Source organism: Taudactylus pleione, unplaced genomic scaffold (assembly GCF_031769625.1).
Source record: "Taudactylus pleione unplaced genomic scaffold, aTauple2 ptg000252l, whole genome shotgun sequence".
Classification (NCBI taxonomy): Eukaryota; Metazoa; Chordata; class Amphibia; order Anura; family Myobatrachidae; genus Taudactylus; species Taudactylus pleione.
Genome location: NW_028284654.1, coordinates 1,839,021 through 1,851,025, shown reverse-complemented (window position 1 = coordinate 1,851,025; position 12,005 = coordinate 1,839,021).

Sequence of the window (12,005 nt, the reverse complement as noted above, 5' to 3'; positions counted from 1 at the left end):
CCTTCACTATAATTTATATCTACTATTGGGCTGGGTACCCATTTGGGGGCTAGCAGCAAACACCGAAAACCTTCACATAACCCGTATTGGAAGCGCAGGTCTCCTATTTCTCTTAAAATAATCTTATAGATAAACCTTAAACACCTAAATACTTAGTAATACACGGTATATCGCTTTAGCATTCAGTACGTAATTATTCTGGTTAATGTTAATTTTACTACTAATACTGAGAATTTTCTCAGCATTTCCTTACAAAAATACATTTAAGAGTTCAATACTTTAGTGTTTCATAGACAATAGGTTAGCAGAACGCAGAGCCGTAACTAGACTTTTTGGTGCCCTTCGCCAGAAAGAGCATTGCCCCTCCCCCCCCTTTTTTTTAAATAGGGAGATAACACACCCGAAAAAGGGCCATGGCCTCATGGGGAAGGGCAGGGAAGAGATAGGGGAGGCCAGGAGTTGCTGGGGATGAAATAAGAGGAAGCTGCAATTGAGAGTTATGATTACAGGCCCAAACAGCGCCCCCTGCCCTGCGGTGTACTGTGCCATGGCACTGGTCGCACTACCCTAGGTACGGCCCTGGCAAAACGTAGGGGCTTATTCATCAGTAGATTCCCCTGAGAGGTAAGATATATTAGGGGTGAGCGGGTTCGGATTTCTGAAATCCGAACCCCCCCGAGCCCCCCCGATCCGAGTCAGGCTCGACTTTTCCCGCCTGACTCGGATCTGAAATCGAGGCAAAACGTCATCATCCCGCCTTCCGAGTCTCGCGGGTTTTGGATCCTATATAAGGTACCCGCGTCGGCGCCATTTTCTCACTTGGCTGTGGACAGTGAAGAGGGAGGGTGGGAGTTAGGGCTGTGTAGTGTAGTGTAGTGTAGTGCTGCTGTTGTCCACTACTTCAAAGTCCATAGGGGCTGGCTGTGTTGTGCTGTGCTGCTGTTGTTAATAGGGGCTGTGTCCACTACTTCAAAGTCCATAGGGGCTGGCTGGACTGTGTTGTGCAGTCAGTTCTCCATAGGGGCTGTGTCCACTCCAAAGTCCTGTGCAGTGTCCCAGTCCTAAAGGAGTGCTGTAGTGTTGTCCAGGGGGTGCTCTGTCCATCAGGGGTGCTCCCCCCAAGTGCTAAAAAAATAATATATTTTCTGTGTTTGTGAATTGTGTGCGCAGTAGCCGCACGTGCATCAACAAAGTAGTGCCAAGCGTGCGCCTGTGTCATAAGTAAAGGGCCGGCTGGCTTGACCGTTAAAGGGTGCTGTAACCCCCGAAAGTACACTCCAGTCCAAACCAAAAAAAAATTATTTTCTGTGTTTGTGAATTGTGTGCGCAGTAGCCGCACGTGCATCAACAAAGTAGTGCCAAGCGTGCGCCTGTGTCATAAGTAAAGGGCCGGCTGGCTTGACCGTTAAGGGTGCTGTAACCCCCGAAAGTACACTCCAGTCCAAACCAAAAAAAAAATTATTTTCTGTGTTTGTGAATTGTGTGCGCAGTAGCCGCACGTGCATCAACAAAGTAGTGCCAAGCGTGCGCCTGTGTCATAAGTAAAGGGCCGGCTGGCTTGACCGTTAAGGGTGCTGTAACCCCCGAAAGTACACTCCAGTCCAAACCAAAAAAAAAATTATTTTCTGTGTTTGTGAATTGTGTGCGCAGTAGCCGCACGTGCATCAACAAAGTAGTGCCAAGCGTGCGCCTGTGTCATAAGTAAAGGGCCGGCTGGCTTGACCGTTAAAGGGTGCTGTAACCCCCAAAGTACACTCCAGTCCAAACCAAAAAAAAAATTATTTTCTGTGTTTGTGAATTGTGTGCACTGTGGCTGCACGTGCATCAACAAAGGAGCAGCGCCAAGCGTGCGCCTGTGTCCATAAGTAATGAGCCGGCTGGCTCATTTCTTAAAGGGTGGTGTAACCCACAAAGTGCACTACTCTCCAGCAAAAATAAAATAATATTTTCTGTGTTTGTGTGCGCTTTAGCCGCACGTATATATATCAATATAACATAAATGGAGGACCAAACTTTCTCCGATAAAAATAAAATAGGGAAAGATCAAGAACCTCTTCCTCCTAGTGCTGTTGCTGCTGCTGGGAGTTGTTCATCATCCCAGAGAGGAAGTAGGAACATCACTACTTTTACTAAACAATTGACCCTCCAACAGTCCCTAGCGATGAGGATGAAGTACGACAGCAGTCATCCTGAAGCAAAACGTATAACTGAGGCCTTGACTGCTATGTTGGTGTTAGACGTGCGTCCGGTATCCGACATTAGTGCAGTGGGATTTAGACAATTGATGGAGGTAGTGTGTCCTCGGTTCCAAATCCCGTCTAGATTCCACCTGCATCCTCAAAGCAGCAGCGACAAGCGTGCGTCTGTCTGTTAAAGGGTGGTGACACCCTCAAAGTGTGCTACACAAACAATTAAAATATTGTTCTTTTTTTTTCTGTCTTTGTGAATTGTGTGGGCTGTAGCCGCACCTGCATCCTTAAAGCAGCAGCGACAAGCGTGCGTCTGTCTGTTAAAGGGTGGTGACACCCTCAAAGTGTTCTACACAAACAATTAAAATATTGTTCTTTTTTTTTCGGTCTTTGTGAATTGTGTGGGCTGTAGCCGCACCTGCATCCTTAAAGCAGCAGCGACAAGCGTGCGTCTGTCTGTTAAAGGGTGGTGACACCCTCAAAGTGTTCTACACAAACAATTAAAATATTGTTCTTTTTTTTTCGGTCTTTGTGAAATGTGTGGGCTGTAGCCGCACCTGCATCCTTAAAGCAGCAGCGACAAGCGTGCGTCTGTCTGTTAAAGGGTGGTGTAACTCTCAAAGTGTTCCAAAAAATAAAAAACTATTTTTTTAATGTGTTTGTGACTTGTGTGCGATGTAGCCGCACCTGCATCCTTAAAGCAGCAGCGACAAGCGTGCGTCTGTCTGTTAAAGGGTGGTGACACCCTCAAAGTGTTCTACACAAACAATTAAAATATTGTTCTTTTTTTTTCGGTCTTTGTGAAATGTGTGGGCTGTAGCCGCACCTGCATCCTTAAAGCAGCAGCGACAAGCGTGCGTCTGTCTGTTAAAGGGTGGTGTAACTCTCAAAGTGTTCCAAAAAATAAAAAACTATTTTTTTAATGTGTTTGTGACTTGTGTGCGATGTAGCCACACTTGCATCCTCAAAGCAGCAGCGACAAGCGTGCGTCTGTCTGTTAAAGGGTGGTGACACCCTCAAAGTGTGCTACAGAAACAATTAAAATATTGTTCTTTTTTTTTCTGTCTATGTGAATTGTGTGGGCTGTAGCCGCACCTGCATCCTTAAAGCAGCAGCGACAAGCGTGCGTCTGTCTGTTAAAGGGTGGTGACACCTCAAAGTGTTCTACACAAACAATTAAAATATTGTTCTTTTTTTTTCGGTCTTTGTGAAATGTGTGGGCTGTAGCCGCACCTGCATCCTTAAAGCAGCAGCGACAAGCGTGCGTCTGTCTGTTAAAGGGTGGTGACACCTCAAAGTGTTCTACACAAACAATTAAAATATTCTTCTTCTTTTTTCTGTCTTTGTGAATTGTGTGGGCTGTAGCCGCACTTGCATCCTCAAAGCAGCAGCGACAAGCGTGCGTCTGTCTGTTAAAGGGTGGTGTAACCCTCAAAGTGTGCTCCACAAACAATAAAAATATTCTTTTTTTTTTTCTGTCTTTGTGAATTGTGTGGGCTGTAGCCGCACTTGAATCCTCAAAGCAGCAGCGACAAGCGTGCGTCTGTCTGTTAAAGGATTACATCGGTGACAGCATCCAAGTAGGCATGTCAGACAGTCCGTACCTGTACTGGCAGGAAAAAGAAGCAATTTGGAGGTCCCTGTACAAACTGGCTCTATTTTACCTGAGTTGCCCCCCCTCCAGTGTGTACTCCGAAAGAGTGTTTAGTGCAGCCGGGAACCTTGTCAGCGAAAGGCGTAGGAGGTTGCTTCCACAAAATGTGGAGAAGATGATGTTCATAAAATGAATTATCAACTCTTCCAGGGAGACCAGCCTCCAAAACGTACAGAGGGACCTGTGGTTCCAGCAGGGACGAATTAATACTCTGTGAGGATGAGGATGTACACACTGAAGAGGGTGAGGAATCGGTGGATGAGGAGGATGAGGATGACATCTTGCCTCCGTAGAGCCAGTTTGTGCAGGGACACATTAATTGCCAGCTTGTTTTGTGGGGGCCCAAACGAACCAATCATTTCAGCCACAGTTGTGTGGCAGACCCTGGCGCTGAAATGATTGATTTGTTAAAGTGTGCATGTCCTGTTTATACAACATAAGGGTGGGTGGGAGGGCCCAAGGACAATTCCATCTTGCACTTCTTTTTTTTCTTTGCATTATGTACAGTTTGGGGCCTAGTTTTTCTAACTGCCATCCTGTCTGCCACTGCAGTGTCACTCCTAGATGGGTCACGTGTTTGTGCCGCCCACTCGTGTCGCTTAGCATAGTCATCCAGCTACCTCGGTGCAACCTTTTGGACATGAAAACACTATTGTGAGGTGTGAGGTGTTCAGAATAGACTGGAAATGAGTGGAAATTAAGGTTATTGAGGTTAATAATAGCATAGGAGCAGAGAAACCAACAAATTCTGTGATTTTAGCTGTTTTTATGCTTTTTTTTTAAAAAATACAGATCCAAAACACAAAACCCAGAACCCAAAACACGGAAGGGTGGTTTTGGCAAAACCAATCCAGATCCAAAACACGAAGAAAGATCCAGATCCAAAACCAAAACACAAAACACGAAAAGTGGCCGGTGCACACCCCTAAGATATATATATCCATTAGAGCAGAGCAATGCTCGGCTTTCCTCTGCCATACTGGGCTAGATTAGGAACGGTTAATTTACCGCTGCGCCAAACAAGCCTGTACAGATGGATTTTTGATGTATTTTAAAATCCTCAAGGCTGAGCTAGGGAAGTGTTCTCATGGAATTTCCTGCTTAGAACAATGGGATAAAGTATCAGGGGGATATATATATACAAACCCCATGTCCTGCCTAGCAACCGTTGTAATTTAAGTGTTACCAAGTACATACTGCTGCCTGTGTTTGTTTAGCAGTTTGAACAATGCACCCAGGGCCTGATTCAGAGCCGGACGCTATTTGCACTCGCTCTTTGCGGTCTGTTGACGCCTCTATGCCTGAGCGAGCGAACGAAACATGCGCTCGCTATTTTGTAAAGACGCCCCCTGGCCGCTCACATCATACGTCATCTCTGCTATTTATTTGATTAATCGAGTACACCAAAAGGCATCTGAACTGCTCGCAGTGCTTGTGGTAGGATTTTCCTACCGCAATCATGCGAACAGTTCAGGCTAAGAAACAACCAAGTGACGTGGTCGATGACGCTGCTTTGTTAATTATGCACACCCTTAAAACGCCCATTTTGACCGTTTGGCACGCCTGCGTTCGGATCTCCACTCCCCGTTTTCAAGCACCTTCCCCTGTTACCACCCACAAACGCCTCATCCTGTCACTCAAATTAGCAGGCATTTTGCGAGCGCTCGATTTCCGACCGCAGTGACTCTAGGTTAAACCTCAACTCTTCTTTGCCTTCTAATGTAGTCAAACATTTCCATCTGCCAGGATCACTCTACAGTTCAGCTGCACTGTCATGGTTTAGAGTACTTGGAAATAGAGGTACTTGGAAATATTTAATCGTAAAACAAATAATAATAATTGTGCATTCTCCCAATAATCAATACTAGGACCACACATGGGTGGGGGGCAGCAGAAATGATCTACAAGGGATTTTTGTGTGTCTACACGCAAACCTCCCAAACTGCTATTGTATCTAGTGGAGTCTTTCGTGACCTTTTGGTTGGGATTAGTGAGAATTATCTCACCTTACTTAAAATATTGCAGCAGGTCATGTGGCTACACAACATATTGAGGGGAGATGTATCAAATCTTCTAAATAGAACAAGTGGAGACATTGCACAAATTAAGCAATCAGATTCTACCTATAATTTTATAGAATGTACTTGATAAATGATAGAGAGAAGCTATTTGGTTGCTATGGCCAACTCCTCCCCTTGTCCCCTTTAGAAGGTTTGATTCATGGTGGTCCAGGGATGGCCATCGACAGGTCTACCATCAATGGTCTCCATTGATGGTGGTGCCAATGGTGCTTTACATCGATGGAAGGAAGCCATTGAGGGCTTACACCATTGGCAGTCATCGGAGCAGCTGATGGAGGTGGGACTTGGTGGGCCAATCATAGAAGTAAACAGGACTCAGTGGAATGCATCAGGGGCGGAGCTAAGCAATGTTCTCCCTAAACCTAAGGAGAGAAAAAAAAACATTACCAGGATTTCTCCTGTCGATGGTGGAGAACTATCGGCTGTCAACTATCGTTGACAAAACCATCGACCATCAGTGGCAAACCATTGATGGTTAAGTTAGAAGCGCAGTTAAAAGTAATGTGCAATCAGCAGAAAATAAGTGTAAGCAAGAGGGTGCAAGAGTATTTTTAATTTTTGTACTTTATCCAATTTAGATGTCACACAATATGTTAATTTATTGATAGGTGACCATTACAGTCTTGCCCACTGTGGCGGCCGTAGTATTATAGACTGAATTCATTGCTAATAGCCATTAACCTGCTGTAAATCGTCATAATCTCTTTATTAGATGTTCATCCCAGTGTTTGAGAGACATTACAACTTTGATCTATTTCTAAGTGGTGTTGATGGTGAATGGAAAGCATGGGTGTGGCTATAGTGGGTGCAGGGGTTGCCATTACTATGGGGCCCAGAGGCTTAGAGGGCCCACCTCTGGGACCTGACTCAATTGCACACAGCACATAATCCTGGAACTGCCCTCTAAGCACTGTGGCATAATGTGAACTTGGGGCACTGTGGACCTCATTCAGAGCCGCTCGCAAATTGCGAGCGCCCGCTCTGAATGAGGGCGGCCGCTTCTAAGTTCAGAGCCGGCCTCCTGGCCGCTCGCTAGGCGGTGGGTGGCCACCCACAGCTTTAACGAGTGGCCAAGTTGATGGTTGCGATGGTCAAGACCATTGTGACCATCGGGGCTTGCGATGAGACCCTTGTGGTAGGGTCTAGTCTGCCGCAAGCCCCAGTGAGCTTTCGGCTCTAATAGATTTGATGTCAGTGGGGCCGCCCCCAAACGGCAGGCGTTCTGTCGGGAACGCTTCCGTTTGTGTATAGCCTACAAAACGGGGCGAGCTGTCGATCACCATCGACAGCCGCCCCTTTTGCAGTGAGTCCCGGAGTGAGAGAGTTTCTCTCTTGCTCCAGGGCTTGCACACGCAGGGCCTCAAGATCGACCCGCTTGCCAGCGCATTGGCGCTTGCGAGCAGGTCTGAATGAGACCCTGTGTATCATGTGTACTTGCAGCAGTACAATGTGGCACACTGATAACTTAGGGCACTACAATGTGACATACTATGAGCTGGGGTAGTATAATGTGAACTAGGGCACTTCTATGGGGCATAATATAAACTATGGCACCAGTATAATTCATAAGATGAACTAGGGCACTGCTATGGGTTATAAAATTAATTATGAACTACTGTGGCTAATAAAATGAACAACTGCTACGGAGATAAGTGTCTCTCTAGAAGGGGGTAGGGAAGGGCCCCTTCAAAATGTTGCTATGCCACGAAGTTCTGGCTATGCACCTTATGGATAGTCTGCAGTTCTGCATTCTCATCATTATTTTTTCACCCACAAATGTGTAGGTGACACTGACATTTCTGAAGCCCTGGTTTGCGGCAGATCCATCCTTGCTGCAGCTTGCTGAGCGCATCTCGTGCAGATCTTGTTATCCTTACAGCTGCCTTTCCAATACATTGCATGACTTAGAAGACACTCAGGAATGCATCTTTGTTCTCCAGTTAGACAAACATCTGCTGGTCTCCCTGTCCAGACCGTCAGACACACCTGCGTCCCTCTCGCTTTGCTTTGATGGCGGACGGAGCCTAAAGGAAAGACATTCCAGGACCATGACTGCTTGTTGTTACTTTTTAAAGAGAAATATTCTCCAACTGATGTCACCGGGTCTCCCCTCGTATGATATAATAACAATCAGTAGTTACAGAACAGCTTATTGCGAGCATACTGTATACCTGGTGTTATCCTAAGCACGGATTGCTGTGTATACAGAAAGTAAGCTCTTATATTCAGTGTAGTCAGCTGCCCATTTGTTGTGGAATGAAACTTACTCCCTAAATAATGATATAAATGGATAAATAATAATCTGCACAATGCAATGATATGAAGAGATTATATTGTGACGCAGCACCTGGTAACATTATATAGGTGGCACAGGGTACTTTGCTGATGGCTACTGTAAAGCCATAGAATGCAGTACTGCCAGGAGTAATGCAGCATTGCAGAGGAGACATTACAGTTATGGCTGTGTGGTCTGTGTGCGTCATATGGCTGCACCCCCCACCTTTTCTGGTGTCACAGAGCAGTGCTATGTATACTAGCAGCACAGAAACCAGAGAATGGCATCGCAGAGTAGTATAAATAGCAATAAACAGCATAGAAACATTTTAAGAACATATGGATAAGTAGCCCCTCTGTAATGACAGTCATTGGCTTTAGTACTCCCAGTGTTCCAGGCATTTAAAGCGTTCCAACCGTGCAGTTTTACATATGCGTTACTAATGCACAACATTAACATTAAAGGCTCATTTTGACCTTTTCAAAAAATACATAAGCTGTAGAACTTAGGGCCTGATTCAGCAAGGAAGGCAGCTGCGGGTCGATGTTTTCGCACTGCGCATGCGTATGCATAGCACTGCGAGTGCGCGAACTAACCTGTGCGATCAGGTAGGGGTTCGCAGTCCATACGCAATGCGTACGCAGACCCCTCCGATATTGAATGACAGGAAGTGCCGTTTGTGGGTGGAGATGGGGGGGTGGTCGGACTGACGCAGGCGTGCCTGTGCGTTTGGACGCCGTTACAGGGGCGTGCATAATTAAGGTCGTGCGGCGTCATACGCAGCCAGAGGTCTAGTTGCACACTGGAATTTGGCCAAATCCTGCACAAGGTCTGGTCAACCACTATTGTGTGTATGGGTTCGATGGTTCTCGATGTTAGATGTTACCGATGTTTGCGCTATCTTGCTTACTATTTGAGCGCTGAGTAAAGGTAAGGGGGTGGCACTATATAGTGCTGGGCGTCTGCATGTAGTGCTGCAGTTGCCGTGTGTATGGATTCATTAGCATATTTTCGCAGCGGCTGGGAGCCTGCGTATGCAGACTTGCATTCTTTGCTGAATTGGGCCCTTAATCCTCTACGCTATCACTTGAACTATAAGGCGGTCTTCCTTTGCAGGGTCCAGGCCCTCCATAAAAAAGGGCCCTACTGTAGCTGTAAGTAGCCCAAAGCAGAAAGCATTTTGGCCCTGTCTCATGTGGGAGCAAAGCAAACAAGAGCCAGTAACATTGGGCCTGATTCAGCAAGGATCGCTATTGCAATTGCAGCTGCGATTACGCACGCAGATCAACAATCGCTATGCCACCGCAGGACTTAATAAGGACGCCCACTTTACCTTACAAACATCCATAAAACCATCGGTACAATAGAGTACCATTGCAGCCTCACCCACACTTGCTCAAGCTCTGACCTTACTCAGAAATTTATCAGGCCCTTTGCACATCGGTAAATCTAGGCTGCAGTGCAGGTGGGGGCAGATGTAACATGTGCAGAGAGATTTATATTTGGGAGGGGCATGTTCAAAACTGACATCTAAATTGTAGAGTAGTAATAAAGCTGTGCAGTATTTGTGGGCCACATGCAAAAGCAGCCCGTATTATTTACCCTGCATGCAAAAATAATAAATGTACTTGCACCCAGCCCCCTTGCAGTGTAACATGTTTTGTCCAGAATACAAAGTTACTTGCTTTTTTGTTTTGCTCCCAACTCAGAATCAGTCTATAGTCCCATACTGCTGCCGGTAATAGTTCCAGCAGCAATTACTTATGTCACAGGGACATTGAAATATATTAATGTTGATGTTGTAATAACTTGTCGTTTCCCGAATTTTGGCAGTCTCCCAACAGAGTTGGCCCATCTTCTGGTGCCGCCCACTTGCGTTCTGAATTGGGCGCCCAGAGGTTGGATGATGCGATTTGTATTGAAGTGTGTCATTCTAGCCCTGACCCCCACTGTAAAATGCTGCGGATAGTGGCTTTGAACAGCCAGGGGACGAGGCCACAATGGTGTGTAGCTCCGCTCCCGACTGTAAAATGCAAAAAATTGCGTATTTAAACAGTGGGGGGCGGGACCACAGTAACAAGAATGCGGCACCACGCCCTCAGCCCATTGGAGTGGGCACTCCAACACTCTCCAGCAGGGGACTGGATGAAAGTCGGTAAGTATGCATGATAATGTGGCTGGAGGCAGTGTTCTGCTGTGGTCATCTCAAGACCCCAACATACTTGAAAAAGGATTAACCAAAGCCAAAACCTCTATTATTTGACCATAATATTACAAAAGAAAAAAGTCTGGCACTAAAGGGCCCATTTATCAATGACTTTTATCATATGCAACAAGTTTTAAAACTCATTGCGTATGATAAATGGTGCTGAAGCCAATCAGCTCCCAGCTGTCATTTTTCAAACAGATGACAGTTAGGAGCTGATTGGCTGGAGCACTATTATCATACGCACTAGTATCATACAAAACTCATTGATAAATAGGCCCCTAATTGTTCATGGCTACACGAATGGAGAAACCTTTCTCTCTGCTTTCTGGCTCTTAAAATTGTCTTATAAATTCTGCAATAGGTAGTTTAATTTATTGTGATACTGCATTGTAAAGCAGTATAAGATGAGCAATGATATAATATACTATAATTATGAGTAAATATAGCAAAAGCCAAATAAAAGTCTATAATATAAATTATGTTAGTTGCACCAGAGCATTGTCTGTCCAGCATGGCTGAAGCCGTGTAATGACATATCGCCTACATCACTAAGTGTGTACGCATGCGATAGTCGCAGGTTTGAAGTGCTGCACATCAAACCTAGCGATATCGTTAGCGGCCAGACAGTACATTGCTAATGAATGACTGTGATCGTCCCATCGTTTATTAAAGTCGTTCACTCTAAAGTCCTCGGCTGGTGACACCCGGGTGCAGCCCGCACCCCCTGCACCCCCCTTGTGACGCCAGTGATTATATTATATTATATTGTATTATACTACTTATAAACAAATAAGCAAGATTAAGCTTACAATACAGCACACAAAAAAATAATAGCTGAAAAACAAGTTATCAAAACTAAAACCCATCCTCTATCCCATTTAATAGTGGCTGCAGACTTAGGCCCTGATTCAGAGCCGGACGCTCTGACCAGAGCGCTCGCTCTGAATCAGGGCCCACCTCCATAATTATGGAGCGTCCTCCTGGACGCTCGTATAGCTGTGGGTCACCACCCACAGCATATACGAGCGAGCAGGATGATGGTCGCGATGGTCTTGACCATCGCGAACATCGACACTGCGAGCTGAAGCCTGCGGTTGAGTTTCAGAGCCTAAATCACTCCCACTGACATCACTACCGGCTTCTGACGGCAGGCGTTCCCTTGGGAACGCCCCCGTCTGGGAGGCACGCCCCCGGCACGCCCACCAAAGGGGGCGTGCTGTCAATCAACATCGACAGCACGCCCCCTTTGATCAGACACAACGAGCGAAGGAAAGTCCTTCGCTCGTCGCGTCTCGCGCATGCGCACGACGGAGCTCCTTCCGTCGTGCACATGCGCAGTGCAGACCATCGACCCACTTGCGAGCGGACAGCCGCTCGCGAGTGGGTCTGAATCAGGCCCTTAGGCCCGTATTCAATTTGAGGCGAAAAGTCCGGATCCGCGATACTTTTTCGCTGATGACGTCATTTTCGCCTGTTTTGCTTTTACCCCGTATTCAATTTGAAAGACTTTTCACCTAGGCGGAAAGTCAATGCAATGTACTAGGCGAAAAAGTTTCTCCTATGAATAACAGGCGGAAAAAAGTGCAGCATTGGGGTT